This window comes from Staurois parvus, unplaced genomic scaffold, assembly GCF_062004578.1.
Source record: "Staurois parvus isolate SC_StPar_1 unplaced genomic scaffold, SC_StPar_1.0 ptg000245l, whole genome shotgun sequence".
Lineage (NCBI taxonomy): Eukaryota > Metazoa > Chordata > Amphibia > Anura > Ranidae > Staurois > Staurois parvus.
In genome coordinates this window covers 113,181-139,264 of record NW_028318041.1, presented here as the reverse complement: position 1 = coordinate 139,264, position 26,084 = coordinate 113,181, and positions in this window count along the sequence as shown.

Here is a 26,084-nt window from a genome sequence, read left to right as displayed (position 1 = left end):
GTTTATCACCAGTATCTGGTGAGTTTGCACTTTGATGGGGTGTTTAGCATTGGATCATTCACATTGGTGGAGGATTGATTATGTGTGAAAGAAAGATTCCATATCTTCATTGAAGGAAGATCATATGATATGTACAGTATATGGACTTTATTTGATGGACTTTGTTATTATTATTATACAGGATTTATAGAGCGCCAAGAGTTTGCTCAGCGCTTTAGGATCAGTTATTTGATTTTCACTATATCATTTTTTATATAATTTTTGTGTCACAAATTTTCATTTTATTTTGTGGTTCTGGGTTTTCTAGACATTTATTTATTTCATTTATTTATTTATTTTAGTTGTAATTTAAGAGCGCTGTTATTGTGGTCTCTTTGCCACATATATATACATAAGTCCTACATTTGTTTTTAAATTGGGGTATTCCTAATTCCTTCCCGCCCGGCCTATTGTGCAATGACAGCCGAAGGGGAACCCTATTGTGCAATGACAGCCGAGCGGGAACCCTATTGTATAATGACAGCCGAAGGGGAACCCTATTGTACAATGACGGCCGTGCGGGATCCCTATTGTACAATGACGGCCGAGCGGGATCATTATTGTACAATGACGGCCGTGCGGGAACCCTATTGTAGAATGACAGCCGTGCGGGAACCCTTTTGTAGAATGACGGCCGTGCGGGAACCCTATTGTAGAATTACGGCCGAGCGGGATCCCTATTGTACAACAACGGCCGAGCAGGATCTCTATTGTACAATGACAGCCAAGCGGGAACCCTATTGTACAATGACGGCCGAGCGGGATCATTATTGTACAATGACGGCCGTGCGGGAACCCTATTGTACAATGACGGCCGTGCGAGAACCCTATTGTAGAATGACGGCCGTGCGGGAACCCTATTGTACAATGACGGCCGTGCGGGAACCCTATTGTACAATGACGGCCGTGCGGGAACCCTATTGTACAATGACGGCCGAGCGGGATCATTATTGTATAGTGACGGCCGAGCGGGATCATTATTGTACAGTGACGGCCGTGCGAGAACCCTATTGTAGAATGACAGCCGTGCGGGAACCCTTTTGTAGAATGACGGCCGTGCGGGAACCCTATTGTAGAATTACGGCCGAGCGGGATCCCTATTGTACAACAACGGCCGAGCAGGATCTCTATTGTACAATGACAGCCAAGCGGGAACCCTATTGTACAATGACGGCCGTTCGGGATTCCTATTGTACAATGACGGCACAGCGGGATCCCTATTGTACATTAACGGCCGAGCGGGATCCCTATTGTACAATGACGGCCGTGCGCGAACCCTATTGTACAATGACGGCCGTGCGGGAACCCTGTTGTACGGTGACGGCCGAGCGGGATCCCTATTGTACAATGACGTCCGTGCGGGAACCCTATTGTACAATGACGGCCGTGCGGGATCCCTATTGTGCAATGACGGCCGATCGAGAGCCCTATTGTACAGTGACGGCCGAGCGGGATCCCTATTGTACAATGACAGCCATTGCTGCGGTGTTCAGACAGGGTAGTGGTAGTCAAGCAAAGCCTGGGGTTTCTTCCGTTATACCTATTGTTCAATGACAGCCAAGCGGGAACCCTATTGTAGAATGACAGCCGAGCACGAACCTTGTAGAATGACGGCTGAGCGGGAACCCTATTGTACAGTGACGGTCGTGCGGGATCCCTATTGTACAGTGAGGGCCGAGCGGGATCCCTACTGTACAATGATGGCCATTGCTGTGTTGTCTGTTGTCGGTGTTCGGATAGGGAATCGGTAGTCTAACGGAAGTACCCAAGCGCAGCCTGCGGTCGGATCCATTACACCTATTGTACGATGACTGCCGAGCGGGATCCCTATTGTACAGTGACGGCCGAGCAGGATCCCTATTGTACAATGACGGCCATGCCTGATCCCTATTGTACAATGACGGCCGAGCGGGATCCCTATTGTACAGTGACGTACGTGCGGGAACCCTATTGTACAATGTCGGAAGAGCAGGATCCCTATTGTACAATGACGGCCGAGCGGGATCCCTATTGTAGAATGATGGCCGTGCAGAAACCCTATTGTACAGTGACAGCCGAGCAGAATCCCTATTGTACAATGACGGCCGAGTGAGATCCCTATTGTACAATGACTGCCAAGCAGGATCCCTATTGTACAATGACGGCCGAGCAGGATCCCTATTGTACACGGATGGCCGAGCGGGATCCCTATTGTACAATGTCGGAAGAGCGGGATCCCTATTGTACAATGACGGCCAGGCAGGAACCCTGTTGTACAATGACGGCCAAGCGGGATCCCTATTGTACAATGACGGCCGAGCGGGATCCCTATTGTACAATGACGGCCGAGCGGGATCCCTATTGTATAAAGACAGCTAAGCGGGAACCCTATTGTACAATGTCGGAAGAGCGGGATCCCTATTGTACAATGACGTCCGAGCGGGATCCCTATTGTACAATGAGGGCCGTGCGGGAACCCTGTTGTACAATGACGGCCGTGCAGGAACCCTGTTGTACAATGACGGCCGAGCGGGATCCCTATTGTACAATGACGGCCGAGCGGGATCCCTATTGTACAATGACGGCCGAGCGGGATCCCTATTGTACAATGACGGCCGAGTGGGATCCCTATTGTATAATGACAGCTAAGCGGGAACCCTATTATTCAATGACGGCCGTACGGAATCCCTATTGTACTGTGACGTACGTACGGGAACCCTATTGTACAGTGACGGCCGAGCGGGATCCCTATTGTACAATGATGGCCGAGCTTGATCCCTATTGTACAATGACGGTCGTGCGGGAACCTTATTGTACATTGACAGCCGAGCGGAATCCCTATTGTACAATGACGGCCGTGCAGGAACCCTTTTGTACAATGACGGCCGAGCTTGATTCCTATTGTACAGTGATGGCCGAGCGGGATCCCTATTGTACAGTGACATACGTGCGGGAACTCTATTGTACAATGACGGCCGAGCGGGATCCCTATTGTACAGTGACGGCCGAGCAGGATCCCTATTGTACAATGACGGCCATGCCTGATCCCTATTGTACAATGACGGCCGAGCGGGATCCCTATTGTACAGTGACGTACGTGCGGGAACCCTATTGTACAATGTCGGAAGAGCAGGATCCCTATTGTACAATGACGGCCGAGCGGGATCCCTATTTTACAATGACGGCCGAGCTTGATCCCTATTGTAGAATGATGGCCGTGCAGAAACCCTATTGTACAGTGACAGCCGAGCAGAATCCCTATTGTACAATGACGGCCGAGTGAGATCCCTATTGTACAATGACTGCCAAGCAGGATCCCTATTGTACAATGACGGCCGAGCAGGATCCCTATTGTACACGGATGGCCGAGCGGGATCCCTATTGTACAATGTCGGAAGAGCGGGATCCCTATTGTACAATGACGGCCAAGCGGGATCCCTATTGTACAATGACGGCCGAGCGGGATCCCTATTGTACAATGACGGCCGAGCGGGATCCCTATTGTATAAAGACAGCTAAGCGGGAAACCTATTATACAATGACGTACGTGCAGGAACCCTATTGTACAATGTCGGAAGAGCGGGATCCCTATTGTACAATGACGTCCGAGCGGGATCCCTATTGTACAATGAGGGCCGTGCGGGAACCCTGTTGTACAATGACGGCCGTGCAGGAACCCTGTTGTACAATGACGGCCGAGCGGGATCTCTATTGTACAATGACGGCCGAGCGGGATCCCTATTGTACAATGACGGCCGAGTGGGATCCCTATTGTATAATGACAGCTAAGCGGGAACCCTATTATTCAATGACGGCCGTACGGAATCCCTATTGTACTGTGACGTACGTACGGGAACCCTATTGTACAGTGACGGCCGAGCGGGATCCCTATTGTACAATGATGGCCGAGCTTGATCCCTATTGTACAATGACGGTCGTGCGGGAACCTTATTGTACATTGACAGCCGAGCGGAATCCCTATTGTACAATGACAGCCGTGCAGGAACCCTGTTGTACAATGACGGCCGAGCTTGATTCCTATTGTACAGTGATGGCCGAGCGGGATCCCTATTGTACAGTGACATACGTGCGGGAACTCTATTGTACAATGACGGCAGAGCGGGATCCCTATTGTACAATGACGTCCGAGCGGGATCCCTATTGTACAATGTCGGCCGAGCGGGATCCCTATTGTACAATGACAGCTAAGCGGGAACCCTATTATACAATGACGGCCGTACGGGATCCCTATTGTACAGTGACGTACGTGCGGGAACCCTATTGTACAATGTCGGAAGAGCGGGATCCCTATTGTACAGTGACATTCGAGCGGGATCCCTGTTGTACAATGAGGGCCGTGCGGGAACCCTATTGTTCAGTGACAGCCGAACGGGATCCCTATTATACAGTGACAGCCGAACGGGATCCCTATTATACAGTGACAGCCGAGCGGGATCCCTATTGTACAGTGACGGCCGAGCAGGATCCCTATTGTACAGTGATGGCTGAGCGGGATCCCTATTGTACAATGACGGCCGAGCGGATCCCTATTGTACAATGACGGTCGAGCAGGATCCCTGTTGTACAATGAGGGCCGTGCGGGAATCCTGTTGTACAATGACGGCCGTGCGGGAACCCTATTGTACAATGACGGCCGAGCGGGATCCCTATTGTACAATGACGGCCGAACGGGATCCCTATTGTACAATGACGGCCGAGCGGGATCCCTATTGTACAATAACGGCCGAGCGGATCCCTATTGTACAATGACGGTCGAGCGGGATCCCTATTGTACAATGACGGCCGAGCGGGATCCCTACTGTACAATGATGGCCGAGCGGGATCCCTACTATACAATAACAGCCGTGTGGGATCCCTACTGTACAATAACAGCCTTGCGGGAACCCTATTGTACAATGACAGCCATGCTGGAACCCTATTGTACAATGACAGCCATGCTGGAACCCTATTGTACAATGACGGCAAAGCGGGATCCCTATTGTACAATGACGGAAAAGCGGGATCCCTATTGTACAATGACGGCCGAGCGGGATCCCTATTGTACAATGACAGCCAAGCGGGAACCCTATTGTACAATGACGGCCGTACGGGAACCCTATTGTACAATGTTGGCAGAGCGGGAACCCTGTTGTATAATGAGGGCCGTGCGGGAACCCTGTTGTACAATGACGGCTGTGCGGGAACCCTATTGTACAGTGACGGCCGTGCGGGATCCCTATTGTACAGTGACGGCCGAGCAGGATCCCTATTGTACAGTGACGGCCGAGCAGGATCCCTATTGTACAGTGATGGCTGAGCGGGATCCCTATTGTACAATGACGGCCGAGCGGATCCCTATTGTACAATGACGGTCGAGCAGGATCCCTGTTGTACAATGAGGGCCGTGCGGGAATCCTGTTGTACAATGACGGCCGTGCGGGAACCCTATTGTACAATGACGGCCGAGCGGGATCCCTATTGTACAATGACGGCCGAACGGGATCCCTATTGTACAATGACGGCCGAACGGGATCCCTATTGTACAATGACGGCCGAGCGGGATCCCTATTGTACAATAACGGCCGAGCGGATCCCTATTGTACAATGACGGTCGAGCGGGATCCCTATTGTACAATGACGGCCGAGCGGGATCCCTACTGTACAATGATGGCCGAGCGGGATCCCTACTATACAATAACAGTCGTGTGGGATCCCTACTGTACAATAACAGCCTTGCGGGAACCCTATTGTACAATGACAGCCATGCTGGAACCCTATTGTACAATGACAGCCATGCTGGAACCCTATTGTACAATGACGGCAAAGCGGGATCCCTATTGTACAATGACGGAAAAGCGGGATCCCTATTGTACAATGACGGCCGAGCGGGATCCCTATTGTACAATGACAGCCAAGCGGGAACCCTATTGTACAATGACGGCCGTACGGGAACCCTATTGTACAATGTTGGCAGAGCGGGAACCCTGTTGTATAATGAGGGCCGTGCGGGAACCCTGTTGTACAATGACGGCTGTGCGGGAACCCTATTGTACAGTGACGGCCGTGCGGGATCCCTATTGTACAGCGACGGCCGTGCGGGAACCCTATTGTACAGCGACGGCCGTGCGGGAACCGTATTGTACAGTGACGGCCGAGCGGGATCCCTATTGTACAGTGACGGCCGAGCGGGATCCCTATTGTACAGTGACGGCCGAGCGGGATCCCTATTGTACAGTGACGGCCGAGCGGGATCCCTATTGTACAGTGACGGCCGAACGGGATCCCTATTGTACAGTGACGGCCGAGCGGGATCCCTATTGTACAGTGACGGCCGAGCGGGATCCCTATTGTACAGTGACGGCCGAGCGGGATCCCTATTGTACAGTGACGGCCGAACGGGATCCCTATTGTACAGTGACGGCTGAGCGGGATCCCTATTGTACAGTGACGGCCAAGCGGGATCCCTATTGTACAATGACGGCCGAGCGGGATCCCTATTGTACAATGACGGCAGAGCGGGATCCCTATTGTACAATGACGTCCGAGCGGGATCCCTATTGTACAATGTCGGCCGAGCGGGATCCCTATTGTACAATGACAGCTAAGCGGGAACCCTATTATACAATGACGGCCGTACGGGATCCCTATTGTACAGTGACGTACGTGCGGGAACCCTATTGTACAATGTCGGAAGAGCGGGATCCCTATTGTACAGTGACATTCGAGCGGGATCCCTGTTGTACAATGAGGGCCGTGCAGGAACCCTATTGTACAGTGACGGCCGTGCGGGAACCCTATTGTTCAGTGACAGCCGAACGGGATCCCTATTATACAGTGACAGCCGAGCGGGATCCCTATTGTACAGTGACGGCCGAGCAGGATCCCTATTGTACAGTGATGGCTGAGCGGGATCCCTATTGTACAATGACGGCCGAGCGGATCCCTATTGTACAATGACGGTCGAGCAGGATCCCTGTTGTACAATGAGGGCCGTGCGGGAATCCTGTTGTACAATGACGGCCGTGCGGGAACCCTATTGTACAATGACGGCCGAGCGGGATCCCTATTGTACAATGACGGCCGAACGGGATCCCTATTGTACAATGACGGCCGAACGGGATCCCTATTGTACAATGACGGCCGAGCGGGATCCCTATTGTACAATAACGGCCGAGCGGATCCCTATTGTACAATGACGGTCGAGCGGGATCCCTATTGTACAATGACGGCCGAGCGGGATCCCTACTGTACAATGATGGCCGAGCGGGATCCCTACTATACAATAACAGCCGTGTGGGATCCCTACTGTACAATAACAGCCTTGCGGGAACCCTATTGTACAATGACAGCCATGCTGGAACCCTATTGTACAATGACAGCCATGCTGGAACCCTATTGTACAATGACGGCAAAGCGGGATCCCTATTGTACAATGACGGAAAAGCGGGATCCCTATTGTACAATGACGGCCGAGCGGGATCCCTATTGTACAATGACAGCCAAGCGGGAACCCTATTGTACAATGACGGCCGTACGGGAACCCTATTGTACAATGTTGGCAGAGCGGGAACCCTGTTGTATAATGAGGGCCGTGCGGGAACCCTGTTGTACAATGACGGCTGTGCGGGAACCCTATTGTACAGTGACGGCCGTGCGGGATCCCTATTGTACAGCGACGGCCGTGCGGGAACCCTATTGTACAGCGACGGCCGTGCGGGAACCGTATTGTACAGTGACGGCCGAGCGGGATCCCTATTGTACAGTGACGGCCGAGCGGGATCCCTATTGTACAGTGACGGCCGAGCGGGATCCCTATTGTACAGTGACGGCCGAGCGGGATCCCTATTGTACAGTGACGGCCGAACGGGATCCCTATTGTACAGTGACGGCCGAGCGGGATCCCTATTGTACAGTGACGGCCGAGCGGGATCCCTATTGTACAGTGACGGCCGAACGGGATCCCTATTGTACAGTGACGGCTGAGCGGGATCCCTATTGTACAGTGACGGCCAAGCGGGATCCCTATTGTACAATGACGGCCGAGCGGGATCCCTATTGTACAATGACGGTAGAGCGGGATCCCTATTGTACAATGACGTCCGAGCGGGATCCCTATTGTACAATGTCGGCCGAGCGGGATCCCTATTGTACAATGACAGCTAAGCGGGAACCCTATTATACAATGACGGCCGTACGGGATCCCTATTGTACAGTGACGTACGTGCGGGAACCCTATTGTACAATGTCGGAAGAGCGGGATCCCTATTGTACAGTGACATTCGAGCGGGATCCCTGTTGTACAATGAGGGCCGTGCAGGAACCCTATTGTACAGTGACGGCCGTGCAGGAACCCTATTGTTCAGTGACAGCCGAACGGGATCCCTATTATACAGTGACAGCCGAGCGGGATCCCTATTGTACAGTGACGGCCGAGCAGGATCCCTATTGTACAGTGATGGCTGAGCGGGATCCCTATTGTACAATGACGGCCGAGCGGATCCCTATTGTACAATGACGGTCGAGCAGGATCCCTGTTGTACAATGAGGGCCGTGCGGGAATCCTGTTGTACAATGACGGCCGTGCGGGAACCCTATTGTACAATGACGGCCGAGCGGGATCCCTATTGTACAATGACGGCCGAACGGGATCCCTATTGTACAATAACGGCCGAGCGGATCCCTATTGTACAATGACGGCCGAGCGGGATCCCTATTGTACAATAACGGCCGAGCGGATCCCTATTGTACAATGACGGTCGAGCGGGATCCCTATTGTACAATGACGGCCGAGCGTGATCCCTACTGTACAATGATGGCCGAGCGGGATCCCTACTGTACAATAACAGCCGTGTGGGATCCCTACTGTACAATAACAGCCGTGCGGGAACCCTATTGTACAATGACAGCCATGCTGGAACCCTATTGTACAATGACAGCCATGCTGGAACCCTATTGTACAATGACGGCAAAGCGGGATCCCTATTGTACAATGACGGAAAAGCGGGATCCCTATTGTACAATGACGGCCGAGCGGGATCCCTATTGTACAATGACAGCCAAGCGGGAACCCTATTGTACAATGACGGCCGTACGGGAACCCTATTGTACAATGTTGGCAGAGCGGGAACCCTGTTGTACAATGAGGGCCGTGCGGGAACCCTGTTGTACAATGACGGCTGTGCGGGAACCCTATTGTACAGTGACGGCCGTGCGGGATCCCTATTGTACAGCGACGGCCGTGCGGGAACCCTATTGTACAGCGACGGCCGTGCGGGAACCGTATTGTACAGTGACGGCCGAGCGGGATCCCTATTGTACAGTGACGGCCGAGCGGGATCCCTATTGTACAGTGACGGCCGAGCGGGATCCCTATTGTACAGTGACGGCCGAGCGGGATCCCTATTGTACAGTGACGGCCGAACGGGATCCCTATTGTACAGTGACGGCCGAGCGGGATCCCTATTGTACAGTGACGGCCGAGCGGGATCCCTATTGTACAGTGACGGCCGAACGGGATCCCTATTGTACAGTGACGGCCGAGCGGGATCCCTATTGTACAGTGACGGCCAAGCGGGATCCCTATTGTACAATGACGGCCGAGCGGGATCCCTATTGTACAATGACGGCAGAGCGGGATCCCTATTGTACAATGACGTCCGAGCGGGATCCCTATTGTACAATGTCGGCCGAGCGGGATCCCTATTGTACAATGACAGCTAAGCGGGAACCCTATTATACAATGACGGCCGTACGGGATCCCTATTGTACAGTGACGTACGTGCGGGAACCCTATTGTACAATGTCGGAAGAGCGGGATCCCTATTGTACAGTGACATTCGAGCGGGATCCCTGTTGTACAATGAGGGCCGTGCAGGAACCCTATTGTACAGTGACGGCCGTGCGGGAACCCTATTGTTCAGTGACAGCCGAACGGGATCCCTATTATACAGTGACAGCCGAGCGGGATCCCTATTGTACAGTGACGGCCGAGCAGGATCCCTATTGTACAGTGATGGCTGAGCGGGATCCCTATTGTACAATGACGGCCGAGCGGATCCCTATTGTACAATGACGGTCGAGCAGGATCCCTGTTGTACAATGAGGGCCGTGCGGGAATCCTGTTGTACAATGACGGCCGTGCGGGAACCCTATTGTACAATGACGGCCGAGCGGGATCCCTATTGTACAATGACGGCCGAACGGGATCCCTATTGTACAATGACGGCCGAGCGGGATCCCTATTGTACAATAACGGCCGAGCGGATCCCTATTGTACAATGACGGTCGAGCGGGATCCCTATTGTACAATGACGGCCGAGCGGGATCCCTACTGTACAATGATGGCCGAGCGGGATCCCTACTGTACAATAACAGCCGTGTGGGATCCCTACTGTACAATAGCAGCCGTGCGGGAACCCTATTGTACAATGACAGCCATGCTGGAACCCTATTGTACAATGACGGCAAAGCGGGATCCCTATTGTACAATGACGGAAAAGCGGGATCCCTATTGTACAATGACGGCCGAGCGGGATCCCTATTGTACAATGACAGCCAAGCGGGAACCCTATTGTACAATGACGGCCGTACGGGAACCCTATTGTACAATGTTGGCAGAGCGGGAACCCTGTTGTACAATGAGGGCCGTGCGGGAACCCTGTTGTACAATGACGGCTGTGCGGGAACCCTATTGTACAGTGACGGCCGTGCGGGATCCCTATTGTACAGCGACGGCCGTGCGGGAACCCTATTGTACAGCGACGGCCGTGCGGGAACCGTATTGTACAGTGACGGCCGAGCGGGATCCCTATTGTACAGTGACGGCCGAGCGGGATCCCTATTGTACAGTGACGGCCGAGCGGGATCCCTATTGTACAGTGACGGCCGAACGGGATCCCTATTGTACAGTGACGGCCGAGCGGGATCCCTATTGTACAGTGACGGCCGAACGGGATCCCTATTGTACAGTGACGGCCGAACGGGATCCCTATTGTACAGTGACGGCTGAGCGGGATCCCTATTGTACAGTGACGGCCGAGCGGGATCCCTATTGTACAATGACGGCAGAGCGGGATCCCTATTGTACAATGACGTCCGAGCGGGATCCCTGTTGTACAATGAGGGCCGTGCGGGAACCCTGTTGTACAATGATGGCCGTGCGGGAACCCTATTGTACAGTGACGGCGAGCGGGATCCCTATTGTACAGTGACAGCCGAGCGGGATCCCTATTGTACAATGACGGCCGTACGGGAACCCTATTGTACAGTGACGTACGTGCGAGAACCCTATTGAACAATGTTGGCAGAGCGGGATCCCTATTGTACAGTGACGTCCGAGCGGGATCCCTGTTGTACAATGAGGGCCGTGCGGGAACCCTATTGTACAGTGACGGCCGAACGGGATCCTTATTATACAGTGACAGCCGAGCGGGATCCCTATTGTACAGTGAAGGTTGAGCGGGATCCCTATTGTACAATGACGGCCGAGCGGATCCCTATTGTACAATGACGGTCGAGCGGGATCCCTGTTGTACAATGAGGGCCGTGCGGGAACCCTGTTGTACAATGACAGCCATGCTGGAACCCTATTGTACAATGACGGAAAAGCGGGATCCCTATTGTACAATGACAGCCAAGCGGGAACCCTATTGTACAATGACGGCCGTACGGGAACCCTATTGTACAATGTTGGCAGAGCGGGAACCCTGTTGTACAATGAGGGCCGTGCGGGAACCCTGTTGTACAATGACGGCTGTGCGGGAACCCTATTGTACAGTGACGGCCGTGCGGGATCCCTATTGTACAGCGACGGCCGTGCGGGATCCCTATTGTACAGCGACGGCCGTGCGGGAACCGTATTGTACAGTGACGGCCGTGCGGGAACCCTATTGTACAGTGACGGTCGTGCGGGAACCCTATTGTACAGTGACGGCCGTGCGGCAACCCTATTGTACAGTGACGGCCGTGCGGGATCCCTATTGTACAGTGACGGCCGAACGGGATCCCTATTGTACAGTGACGGCCGAGCGGGATCCCTATTGTACAGTGACGGCCGAACGGGATCCCTATTGTACAGTGACGGCCGAACGGGATCCCTATTGTACAGTGACGGCCGAGCGGGATCCCTATTGTAAAGTGACGGCCGAGCGGGATCCCTATTGTACAGTGACGGCCGAGCGGGATCCCTATTGTACAATGACGGCCGAGCGGGATCCCTATTGTACAGTGACGGCCGAGCGGGATCCCTATTGTACAATGACGGCCGAGCGGGATCCCTATTGTACAATGACGGCCGAGCGGGATCCCTATTGTACAATGACGGCCGAGCGGGATCCCTATTGTACAATGACAGCCATTGCTGTGTTGTCTGTTGTCGATGCTCGGATAGAGAAGTGGTAGTCTAAAGGAAGTACCCAAGCGCAGCTTGGGGTCGGTTCCATTATACCTATTGTACAATGATGGCCAAGTGGGATCCCTGTTGTACAATGATGGCCGTGCGGGATCCCTATTGTACGATTGCAAAGCGGGACCCCTATTGTACAATGACGGCCGTGCGGGAACCCTGTTGTACGATGACGGCTGTGCGGGAACCCTGTTGTACGATGACGGCCGTGCGGGAACCCTGTTGTACGATGACGGCCGTGCGAGAACCCTGTTGTACGATGACGGCCATGCGGGATCCCTATTGTACAATGATGGCAAAGCGGGATCCCTATTGTAGAATGACGGCCGAGCGGAAACCCTTATGTACAATGAAGGACGAGCGGGAACCCTATTGTAGAATGACGGCCGAGCGGGATCCCGTTTGTACAATGACGGCCGAGCGGGAACCCCGTTGTACAATGACGCCCGAGCAGGAACCCCGTTGTACAATGACGGCCGAGCGGGAACCCCGTTGTACAATGACGGCCGAACGGGAACCCTGTTGTACATTGACGGTCAAGCGGGAACCCCGTTGTATAATGACAGCCGAGCGGGAATCCTATTATCCTGGGAGGACGTCATATGACACCCTCCAAGAATTGGGCCACCGTTTGTTAATATTTTTTAAACAATTCTAAAAAAAAAACTGTCACCAGTCAGTGTCCCTGATCACCACCTAGCCAGTCATATGATGACACTGTACTGCACTGGTGAATTATTACAAAAAACTTCAGAAAACTCGCCATGCCTCTTACTAAATACCTCAGACTGTCTTCTTTCTGAAAAGCGGTCATTTTGGGGGTATTTATACTGTTCTGGTGTTTTTGGGCCTCAAGAAATTAGATCTTCATTCAAAGTGCAGCGCCATATGCATTCAAAGTGCATCAGCACTGAAAGGTGAAAACTGTCCTGGGCAGGAAGGGGGTAAAAGTGCCCGGTAGGCAAGTGACTAACAATATAAATGCTAAGTCCTGGCTTTGTTTTGCTCCTGGGGGATCCTGCCTCCAGTAGTGATTCTTCCTTCTTCCCTCCTGTCTGTCCCTCTGGTTTGCACCAATCCTGCGACCCGCACAGGATGGCAATCCTCGGTCCTGGCATGGAGGATTCTTACTAATACTAAAGATAATCCTATCACAAGATGATTGTTTTTAGTCTCGGAGGATTCTTATTATTACTAAAGTCCTGTGTGGGATCTATTATTAGAGGATTCTTCTGTCTGAATAGAACTAACATTGGGAGCGAACACTAAGCTCCTCCCTCCTCCTATAATCTCCTCCTCTTACGCCGTACAACATCCATATAAACACTTACTGCATTTCCAAGCCGTTTTTCCAAATTCCGCGAATCCCTGAAAACAATGGAGAAACCATTGGCCGACTCTACGAATCCTCAGACAGATATTCTCTCTGGCCTCCTCGCACGCTGCCATGATTTCATCCAACTTGTTGGTAATACGATAAAATCTCTTCCAGGCGTTCATGATGACGTCCTCTTCAGTCCAAAGATTGAAACTCCAATCTCAGAGAAATCTGAAACCACGTCCTCTCCTGTGCACCGCTCAAATGAAATGACTGACTGCTGTGCTGACTTCTATTTACAGACTCTGCTCACTGTGACATCACTTCCTCTGTCATGACCATATATGGGCATACAAGCCCCGCCCACTTTTTAAAAATCCTTTCAAATCCACCCTGGTCACATGACCATATATGGACATACAAGCTCCGCCCATTCCCCCCAGAAACCAATACGGTGCCTCTAACACCAGGATTGTCGGGATGATGATAAAATATATAAAACCCAAAACTGAAATGATTCTCAGTCACTCCACCCTGACAACATTTACAAACATTGATAACGTCCCATATATGTGTCACATACAAAAATATGAATCCAGAAAATAGATCTGTGATATGATGCCGGGTGACAGGTCCTCTTTATACAGACATTGGGATCTATTACCTCCTATGCCCCTCCCCCAGCACAGAATAGATGAGAACAGAGTGCGGGAGGAGATGGAACGGAGGAAGACTGGAGCGAAGAGCGCCAATACCTTCATAGACTTCCCGGAGAGCCTCCTTCCCCTCCCTGTATATATATTATCACTGAGTCTGGACACTGCCGTGTATACACCCCCCTCCTCTGTATATACACCTCCCCCCTCCCCCCTCCTCTGTATATACACCACACCCCTCCCCCCTCCTCTGTATATACACCACACCCCTCCCCCCTCCTCTGTATATACACCACACCCCTCCCCCCTCCTCTGTATATACACCACACCCCTCCCCCCTCCTCTGTATATTCACCACACCCCTCCCCCCTCCTCTGTATATACACCACACCCCTCCCCCCTCCTCTGTATATACACTGCACCCCTCCCCCTCCTCTGTATATACACCGCTGCCCTCCCCCCTCCTCTGTATATACACCGCACCCCTCTCCACTTCTCTGTATATACACCGCACCCCTCCCCCCTCCTCTGTATATACACCGCAGCCCTCCCCCCTCCTCTGTATATACACCGCACCCCTCCCCCCTCATCTGTATATACACAGCAGCCCTCCCCCCTCCTCTGTATATACACCGCAGCCCTCCTCCCTCTTCTGTATATACACCGCACCCCTCCCCCCTCCTCTGTATATACACCTCACCCCTCCCCCCTCCTCTGTATATACACCTCACCCCTCCTCTGTATATACACCTCACCCCTCCCCCCTCCTCTGTATATACACCTCACCCCTCCCCCCTCCTCTGTATATACACCGCACCCCTCCTCTGTATATACACCGCACCCCTCCTCCTCCTCTGTATATACACCAAACCCCTCCCCCCTCTGTATGTACACCTCCCCCCTCCTCTGTATATACACCTCACCCCTCCTCTGTATATTCACCACACCCCTCCCCCACTGTATACTGAGCGCTGATCCTGTATATACACCTCACACTTCCTTTATACATTCCCACCGCTCATATATACCGAAATATTACCTCCCCCCTTAAAAAATTTACCACTTATCCCTCACTTTGCATTTATAGTATATACTGAGCCTCTATATAACCCCCCCCCCCTTCTTTACTGCCAATCTATACCGCCTTTTCCCCACTGCTTGTAAATACCCCCCATTCTCTACTGCCTGTATATACCACCACCCTCCTCCCACTGCCTGTATATACAGTACAACTTCCCCTTTTCTACTGCCTGTATATAACGCCCTCTTCTCTTCTGCCTGTATTTACCACCCCCCTTATTTACTGCCTGTATATAATCCCCCCCTTCTCTTCTACCTGTATGTAACATATGTGGTTGTATTCTGGATTACACGAAGTGCTCTCTATATTGAACCTTTTTCTTGTTCTCTTTGTAACTCAATAAATACAGATTTTTTTTTTTTGTAATCTGCGTGTTCTGTAGTTCGTGGGGAAAAAAAATGGCAAATAAAAATCTCCTGTAGTGTATAGAATTGTGACACAAGTCATATTGTAATTGAATGTTATTAGAAATGACCTTTCCTGTTCAGTCATCAGCGCTGTGATCTTCTGTAATATACAACATGGCAGCCTGGAGGTGTTCTACACACAGATGGTGTACAGAGCGCCCCCCACAAATGTCATTTCCTGCTTGTGTGATTGGTTGACTGATTTCCCAGAAGTCTGCACTAAGATACAAATCGGATATTGGGCATCCTCTGCAACAAAAATGTCATTTTTGGTGAGATACTCAAAAAACTTCATAAAAACTTCCATGCAGAGTGAAAACTTTGTGAAAATTGTGATGGTGTCTACACACATATCCTCAGTGCGTCATTGAAATCACGTGACTTACCCTGAGTGATTTCAGTGACGCAACGCATTGGTACGCAGTGACGCAGCTTCCGGCACGTGGTGACGCACATCCGGCGTGGACGCCATCTTAGGACACCCAATTTCCCTAAGCCATGCAGTACACCCAAGCATGAGGTTTATATGCGATTTTGTGATGTTATACAAGTGAGTGGGCATTTGTTATTTAACCTCTTGCTGTCCGCCTGCTGTTTATAAACGGCAGGGAGGTGGCAGTCCAGGGGCGGGTTGCCGTTCATAAACGGCACCCGCCTTTTCTAGCTGTGCGCACTCCTTGGGAGCGTGCAGCACCACGATCCGGTGCCCGCTGTGTCCTCCGGACACAGTGAAACACCGATCGTCGGACGGGACCTCTGTACGAGGTCCCGATCATGTGATCACTGATAGGCAAATCAGTGATCACATGCAAAGTAGTAAGCAAGATGTCACGTGTGAAATCTGTGAATGATCACAGAGGTCACATGGTACAAGGCTATTCACAACAGCCTTGTACCATGTGACAAGCTGTGACCAATCACAGCTCACTCAGTACTTCTCAATGGCTGCAAGAATGCAGACAGAGAGAAAGAGAAATTATTGCTTTTACATCCTATATGGGTGTAAAAGCAATCACTGTAAAAAAAAAAAAAAAAAAAAAAAAAAATCTTCAGTCACCATGGTGACACTGTACTGCTAGGGTGACAGTATGTAAAAAAAAAAAAAACATAAATAATAATATAAAAAAATAAAAATGTAAAAAAAAGTTAAAAAATTATAATTTTTGGTTTTAAACTAATTTGGCTTTTTTTTTTTTTTACTAAAAATATAACGGAATAAATTTTGGTCAAGATTTATGATGAAAGATTATTTATTTGCAAAATTTTATAAGAAAAACACTTTTTAAAAAACTTTTTGGACATTTTCATTTACATAGCAAAAAAAATTTAAAATCCCAGCGGTGAATAAATACCACCAAAATAAAGCTTTATCTGTCTCAAAAAAATGGTAAAAAATTCATATGGGTACAGTGTTGCATGACCGCGCAATTGTCATTCAAAGTGTGATAGCGCTGAAAGCTGAAAATTGCCCTGGACAGGAAGGGGGTGAAAGTGTCCGGACTGGAAGGGGGTAAAATAAAGGCTTTATTACTGTAATTACTACACTGTGGAGGGTCTTTTGTCTCTCACCATGGGGGGTATGGGAGAGTATGTTATATAGCAGATGTACATGTCGTGGGGGGCCTGGAGAACCGTGTTACCTACCAGAGAGGGGGCCACAGGTGGATTACTTCTGATACCAGCTATTGCCAGAGAAGGATCCTGGAGTGATCCTGAAAGCGAGGTGGCCCAGTGGCTCGCTAAAAGGAGGTGAGGGGGCAATTTAGCCACTGAGGATATGTGTGTAGACACCATCACAATTTTCACAAACTTTTCACTCTGCATGGAAGTTGTTTTGAAGCACAATTGATTTGGAAGATTTATGGACTATTAGAGACTTTATCTGTTACATATATATTTATTTATATACCTTTTTTACAGTTTTTATTTATGATTGCATTTTGTATTTAATAATTAGTTTGGTCACTGTATGGTATTTATATATTTTGCACAAGTCACTTTGTGTGTTATTTCCCCATTCTTAGGAGTTTCATGATATACCTACTTAAGTAGGAGGTGTTGGGGGGTTTATTGTTTACCAATTCATTTGTGTGGTATTGATGACACCTTATAGCAGGCATGTCCAAAGTCCGGCCCGTGGGCCATTTACGGCCCGGGGGTCGGTTTAATACGGCCCTCCAACAGCCCTCCCTGCTCTGTGTAATGTGGCCCTCCCACGGCCCTCCCTTCTGTGGCAGACAGCCTTCTGCTTGAGAGCAGTGCGCATGCGTGACTGCGCCACGCTGGGAGCGACAGAGGGCGGTGACGTCAGGACCGGGCTTCCAGCGTGAAGTGTGTTTCTCTTCCCCTCCCGGCTGCTGAGCAGAGACTTCAGCTCCAGCTACCTTTTTCACCCTTCACATTAGTGCAGGTAAGTTTTTTTAAAATTTATTTTCAATACATTGTGAAAACTCAGCTGTCAGTTGATCTTAATGTTATGAAATGAAAAGGATATCGTTTGCAATTAACTTGGCATAAAATAATTTATTTTCATTTAATTGTAATGGTTCAAAGAATGTTCGGAAAAATGTTCGGCCCTCCACCATGTTCACTTCATCCAATCTGGCCCTCTTTGAAAAAAGTTTGGACACCCCTGCCTTATAGAGGCCGTGTAGATGCCCTCAGGATGCACTTTGTGAGCACTTTAGTTAGTATGTACACCATATACATCTATATTGATCTTATCACTAATTATTGTTTTGTGTGTGACAATTGCATGATTTATTGATTTGAATATTATTTATGGGTTTTTTTAGCGCTGCACTATTTTATTATTTGATTACACTGACTGTTAAGGTATCAGTTTAGAGTGTTGGCTGCTTTATTATTTACATATCACTTCCTTTAAGCACAGGAGGAATTTTCCAGTTGATTGACAATTATGAAATCCCTCCCATTACATTCACTCTGCACATGGACACAGACAAACAAACAGCTATAGCGGGTAAAATAAGTACTGAACACGTCACCATTTTTCTCTGTAAATATATTTCTAAAGGTGGTCATGACATGAAATTTTCCCCACATGTCGGTAACAACCCATGCACTCCATACAGATCAGCAGTTTTTGAAATACTCAGACCAGCCCGCCTGGTACCAACAACCATGCCACATTCAAAGTCACCTAAATCCCCTTTATTCCCCATTCTGATGCTCAGTTTGAACTTCAGCAAGTCGTTTTCACCACGTCTAGATGCCTAAATGCATTGACTTGCTGCCATGTGATTGGCTGATTAGCAATTTGTGTTACCAAGCAATTGAGTAGGTGTACCTAATAAAGTGGCCGGTGAGTGTATATTGTTATTATACAGGATTTATATAGCCAACAGTTTGCTCAGCACTTTACAATATAAAGGGAGACAATACAGCAACAATACAGTTCAATACAAGAGGGTTAGGAGGGCGTATGTGAACTTTTATATGCACTTTTTGCTTGTGCTGTAGTCCTCATAAAAAGGGGGTATCCAGACCCCCCCACCCCGATACACACCGGATTTCATGGAATTTATTCTTTATTAAAATACCACTCCTACTCCTTCTTGCATAATAGTCTGAGAACTAAGGGGGGGGGGTATTGTAAAAAGGTTAGCTGCCTGGCTGTCTTGTTCAGCCTCTTAATCCAGTGTATTCTGAAGGGCCAAGAACAGCCAGAGAAGTCATATTCCTTATCTGCTTACTGCCAGGTAAGTAGTATCTTCAGCCCAAGGCCTCTTTCACATAGGCAGCCATGAAAGGGGGCTGTGGCAAAAACGGGCAATTAAGCCGTGGTTTTCATGGCCATCTAAAATCTATCATACAGCCATAGGGAGATTGTACAAATGTGGTCGCTGCGAGACTTTGCATCACAGCCGCAGCAAACTTAACTCGGCTTGTGGAGCTGACAGGTGGCACCTCCAGTCAAACTCACCCGTTCGAGTCAATGAAGCCGCACCAATAGGGGATGTATAAAAAATGAAATGTGGGTGAATATACAAAATCCAATAGATCTCTATGAAAGGAGATTCCAAAATGACCATGAATAAATGGCTGGTGAACACCCGGCTGACCATCAAACCCATACAAAACAAATAATATTCATTTTAGTGTATATTTCTTCCTAACAATTTGTGTTTAATAAACAGCTGCACAAATATCATGCGACATAAAAAAAATTGCCACAGCCACCACTTTATTCTCCAGGGCCTCTGCTTTCAGAAAGTATATAATGAATGAGAGTTTTCTAGCAAAAAAATACTGATATTTACACATATGTGAAAAATTAAAAAAATTACCCAGAGCAGCAAGTAATTAAAGGAAGGGATTGCTTTCCACCACCGAGCCAAGATCTGACAACTACAGCTGGGGTGCCGATATGCAAGAGATAAAAAATCAAAATCATATAACATGTTCCCAGAGCTGCAGCCGTACCCCCCCCCCCTCCCCCAATTATTATCTGCCAAATTTGAAAACAGCGCGGCTGTGTGGGGCTCCACCCTTACGGCCAGGTCATTCATTCATTCACAGACTTCCATGAATTAATGAACTGCAAGTCCTGGCAGCCTTAGCGGCTGTTGGTTTGTAGTTTTCAATGAACTACCGTGACACTATGGAACGCCCTCGCAGTTCATTGAAACTTCCTGCCAGAATATCTGCTTTGCCTTACATGCAGTTCACCCCGTACATCCCGTACACCCCTTACATCCAGTACATCTCGTACACCCTGTACATCCAGTACATGCCGTGCATCCCGTACACCCCGTACATCCTGTACATCTCGTACACCCCGTACATCCAGTACATGCCGTGCATCCCGTACACCCCTTACATCCAGTACATCCCGTACACCCCTTACATCCAGTACATCCCGTACACCCCGTACATCCAGTACATCCCATACACCCCGTGCATCCCGTACGACAAACAGATATTCTGACAGGTCTGCAGACCTGCATGGCATCAGCCATCTACTGATCCCTGGTGCAATGCTTTCCAGGCTCCTTTGGACATGAATAATGCACATTTTTTTACCTGCAAAAAATCTGCCTCCCTCAAGTATCCTTCATTCGCAAGTTTGACATTTGGAAGGTATGTGTAATAAAGGGCCCATTCAATGGAAGTAAAGGGCCCCGGTATCGGTGGCAAGAGCCTTGGTCAGAGTTCAGGGAGGCCCTTCAAAGTTTCTTGCACCGGGGCCCTAAATGTTCTAGTCATGCCTCTGACTAGAGGATTTTTTTTAAGTGTAGGACTATCCTAAACAACAATAAAGTCCTACATTTAGAAAAATATAGACCAAAGAAAAAAATTGATATAGAATCAATGTATCCTAAAGCCTATATCATCGCACATCATGAATATAGTATTTAGAATAGTTGATTATATTGGAGCTGCTACTATACACTGAGTAGTTTCATATTCTCCTCTGATAAGGTGTCTAAATGAGGCAATCAGCGTAGTTTGGGTCATCCTGTGTTCAATTGTCAGAAGGTGTTGCTATGTAAATCTATGCCAACCAATGGGAGACTGTGTGGCTCTATAAGAGCTAGCTTAATCCACTGCTAATCACACCCTCGGGCGAAGTCGTGTGACGAAACGCGTTAGGAGGTGATCCAGCAGTGAAGTCATCACGTACGCCATTATCACGTGTCTGATCCACATGACTGCAATCGCGTCATCTGTTGCAGGCAGGTGAGACGTCACTGTGTGTGTTGGCAGCCGTGTACTAAGCGCTGCAGGCTGGGACCGATTTTTAAATTAAAAGGCTTTATATTTGCTTAATGTGAGTGCAGTTTTAAGGGGGAATTTGTTGGAATAAAATTTCTGAAACGTTTTTACACTATAGAGAGTTTTATTTATTTATTTATCGAGTTTATATAGCGCCAAAGGGTCTGCTCAGCGCTGTACAATAGAGGGGGGGGCAATACATGAAACAGTACAGTAACATCAAACAGCACACAAGGGGTAAGAGGGCCCTACTCTTTCAAGCTTACAATCTAGGAGGGAGGGGGTAGAGGTACAGGAGGAAATGGCTGTGGGGGATGGAGTGGTAGGAGGAGGGAAGGGCAGCGGCTGTTAGGTGAGGGTGGGGTAGGCTTCCCTGAAGAGGTGGGTTTTCAGGGAGCGCCTGAAGGTGAGGAGGGAATGTGACAGTCTGATGGAATGGGGTAGTGAGTTCCAGAGGATGGGGGAGGACCTGGAGAAGTCTTGCAGTCGTGCGTGGGAGGAGGAGACCAGGGAGCAAGATAGAAGGAGGTCCTGTGAAGAGCGAAGGGTACGGGTAGGGTGGCACCTGGGAATCAGGTCGGTGAGGTAGTTAGGGGCAGTGTTGTGAATGGCCTTGTAGGTCAGAGTGAGCAGTTTGAATTTAATGCGTTGGGCAATGGGGAGCCAGTGGAGGGAGAGGCAGAGAGGGGAGGCAGAGGTGGAGCGGCTGGTGAGGTGGATGAGTCTGGCAGCTGAGTTCAGGATGGTCTGAAGCGGGGAGAGTTTGCACTGGGGTAGGCCGGTGAGGAGGGAGTTGCAGTAGTCAAGGCGTGAGATAATCAGGGAGTGTACGAGTAGTTTAGTGGTGTCTGGGGTAAGGAAGGAGCGTATCTTGGATGGATAGGTAGATAGGTAGATTTGAGTATCATCAGCGTAGAGGTGGTAGTTGAAGCCGTGGGAGTGTATGAGTTTGCCAAGGGAGGAGGTGTAGATGGAGAAGAGAAGGGGTCCAAGGACAGAGCCCTGGGGGACCCCAACAGAGAGGGGGAGGGAAGAGGAGGTGGCACCGTTGTAGGAAACGCTGAAGGAGCGTTGGGATAGATAGGATGAGAACCAGGAGAGAGCGGTGTCTCTGATGCCAAGGGAGAGTAGTTTATTAAGGAGGAGGGGGTGGTCGACTGTGTCAAAGGGCGCGGAGAGGTCTAGGAGAAGGAGGACAGAGTAGTCGCCTTTGGCTTTGGCGGTTAGTAGATCGTTGGTGATTTTGAGGAGGGCAGTTTCGGTGGAGTGTAGGGGACGGAAGCCGGACTGTAGTGGGTCAAGGAGGTTGCTGTCAGTTAGGTGGGCGCTTAGGCGATCGTAGACCAAGCGCTCAAGGAGCTTGGAGGTGATTGGCAGCAGGGAAATTGGTCTGAGGTTGTTGAGGTCAGTGGGGTCCAGGGAGGGCTTTTTGAGTATGGGGTGATGTGCGCATGTTTTAGGGGGGAGGGGAAGACGCCAGTAGAGAGGGAGAGATTGAAGATGTGGGTAAGGGAGCGGATGAGGGAAGAGGGGGGTGACCGGAGGAGTTGAGAGGGGATAGGGTCCAGGGGGCAGGTAGTGAGGCGGGCTTCTGAGAAGACTCTGGTGACTTCCTCAGTGGTAGTAGGGCTGAAGGAGTGCAGTAATGGGGGGGTTACGGTAGGCAGGGCCTTGGGTGTGGTGGTGGGCAGTGCCGTTGCGAGGTCAGAGGAGGGGAGAGATGAGGGGGTGATGGAAGGGGGGAGGCTAGATGGGGAGGTAGATTGCAAGTTGACTATGTCCTTGCGGATTGCGTCAATCTTGTTGTGGAGATGAGTGGCAATCTCGTGGGCGGTAAGTGAGGTACTGTGTGGAGGAGGGGGGGGAGAGAGCAGGGAGTTGAAGGTGGAGAAGAGTCGGCGAGGGTAGGTGGAGAGGGTGTTGATCAGGTCAACGAAGTAGGCCTGCTAGGTGGCGTGGAGGGAGGAGGTGTAGGTGAGGAAGGCAGATTTGTAGAGGGAGAATGCATGAGGGGACCTGGCTTTGCGCCATAGTCTCTCCAGCACACGACTGCGACGTTTGAGGCATTTAGTATGGTTGTTCTGCCATGGTTGGAGCGGTCTGGGTTTGATGTTGCGTGTGGTTAGGGGTGCCAGAGAGTCTAGGGTAGCTGATAGTGAGTCGTTGTACGCGGTGGTGGCTAGGTCAGGACATGACAGTGAAAGGATGCTGTCGTGTAAGCGGTCGGCAGCCGAGTGGAGGGGGGCCGGGTGCAGGTTCCGAAGGTTGCAGCTGGTGATGGTTTGGCGCACTGGGGGGGGGGGGAGTTAGGGGAAGGGGAGATGGAGAACGTGAGGAGGTGGTGGTCGGAGAGAGGGAAGGGGGTGTTAGTGAAGTGGTTAAGGGTACAGAGGTGGGAGAAGACGAGGTCCAGGGTGTTCCCATTGATGTGGGTGGAGGATTGAGTGTATTGTGTGAGCGCGAAGGAGGAGGTTAGGTGGAGGAGTTGGGAGGTAGCTGGGGTGTTGTCGTTGATGGGGATGTTGAAGTCCCTGAGGATGATGGTCGGTAGCTCAGAGGAGAGGAAGAAGGGAAGCCAGGCGGCGAAGTCATCCAGGAAGCGGGCTATGGATCCGGGGGGCCTGTAGATCACTGCGATCCTTAGGGGGGTGGGTGAGAAGAGCCGGATGCAGTGAGCCTCAAAGGAGGAGAAGGTTAGGGAGGGGGGGTTAGGGAGGACCTGGAAGGTGCTCAGCGGTGATAGGAGCAGGCCGACACCACCACCTTTGTGACCGCCCAGTCTTGGTGAATGGGACCAGATGAGACCTCCATGGGAGAGTGCCGCAGGGGAGGTAGTGTCAGTGGCCTGTACCCAGGTTTCGGTGATGGCTAGGAGGTTGAGGGAGCGGGAGATAAAGAGGTCATGGATGGCAGTTAGTTTGTTGCAAACCGAACGGGCGTTCAGAAGTGCAACCGAGAGAGGGGGGATGGATGCGGGGAGGAGGTGCACAGGTATGAGGTTGAGGGGGTTGCGGCGGCTGCAGGGGGGTCCCTGGAGGGGGGGTTCCTAGAGGGGGGGAGAGGTGGTGAGGGGCCAGGGTTCGGGGAGATGTCCCCAGCGGATATGAGAAGGAGAAGGGTGAGGAGGGTGGCATGGGAATGGGAGGTGCAGGAGCGTGTGGGTCTGGTAGTGGTGGCACGTGGGTCGACCGGGGAGTGGAGTACCAGGAGGAGGTGGTGAGTGCCGTAGTGGGGAGAGGGCAGAAGTGAAGGGGCAATGTAGAGCTGTTTTGGGGGGGTGGGCGGGTAGAGGGAGGCGATTTTTGGGATGGAGGAGAGGAAAACGAGGAGAAGTGCAGGTGGCATGCTGGGGTGAGTGCAGTGCTGTTCGGGTCAGGGGAGGTGAAGGGATACGGGTCAGGGCGAGGTGATGTGGAGAGTCTGTATCACCGTGGAGGAGTCCACTAGAGTCCTTCTGTAGGGGGAGAGTGGGAGTAAAGTCCAGCAGCTGGTTGGCTGCAATCTGTGGGTGCAGTATGCTGGCGTCCGAGGGGTCTTCAGTGGGTCCGGTGGATCGGCGAGTGGAGGGGACGTAGGGTGTGATGTCTGGGGGCGTTGGTAGGCACGGCGTCTGGTGATGCTGGCGGCTCGGTGACTGGAGATTCGCTTGGTGGTCCGGGAGATTCGCTGGGCGACGTCTCGATTCGCTGGGTGGTCCGGGTGTTGGGTGTCCAGAGGTGGTAGCTGGGTGCTGGGTGTCCAGGGGTGGTAGCTGGGAGCCTGGTAGCTGGGTGCTGGGTGTCCAGGGGTGGTAGCTGGGAGCCTGGTAGCTGGGTGCTGGGTGTCCAGGGGTGGTAGCTGGGTGCCCGGTAGCTGGGTGCAGGGTGTCCAGGGGTGTTAGCTGGGTGCCCGGTAGCTTGGTGCAGGGTGTCCAGGGGTGGGCCCAGAACCGATGTAAGGGCTGGGCAGCGGAGCAGCGATCAGTGGGCCTGAGCTGGTTCCTGGTGGTCAGGGATGGACACAGGGCTAGTGAGGAGGGCCCTGCGGAGGCTGGCAAGTCTGTGGGGATCGGTGGTGGCAGCTTACCCGTTCTGGTGGTGCTGCCGTGCAGGTATCCTGGGGTGGTCCTGGGCTGCTGTCAGCTTGGTGGTCCTTGCTAGGCAGATCTTTGGTGGGGTGGTTGCTGTCACCTTGCGTCAGGCTGCTGGGGCCCTGGAGACGGTGGAGAGGGTCAGGGGCCGCCTGGGGAGGACCACCCCGCTGTGTGTCAGAGGGCAGGAGCCGAGGGACGGAACGGCGGCGCTGCGATTCGGCGGCGGTGCCGCAAGTCGGCCCGCGAATAAATCGAGGCCGTGGCATCGCCGGTTTTAGTAGGCCGCGATTTCGGAGGGGGCCAAAACTGCTCAGGACCCCTCCCGGATGCTTCACTAGGGGACGCAGGTGTGTCGGGGCCCTCGTAGTGTCCGTTGCCGCCCAGATGGCA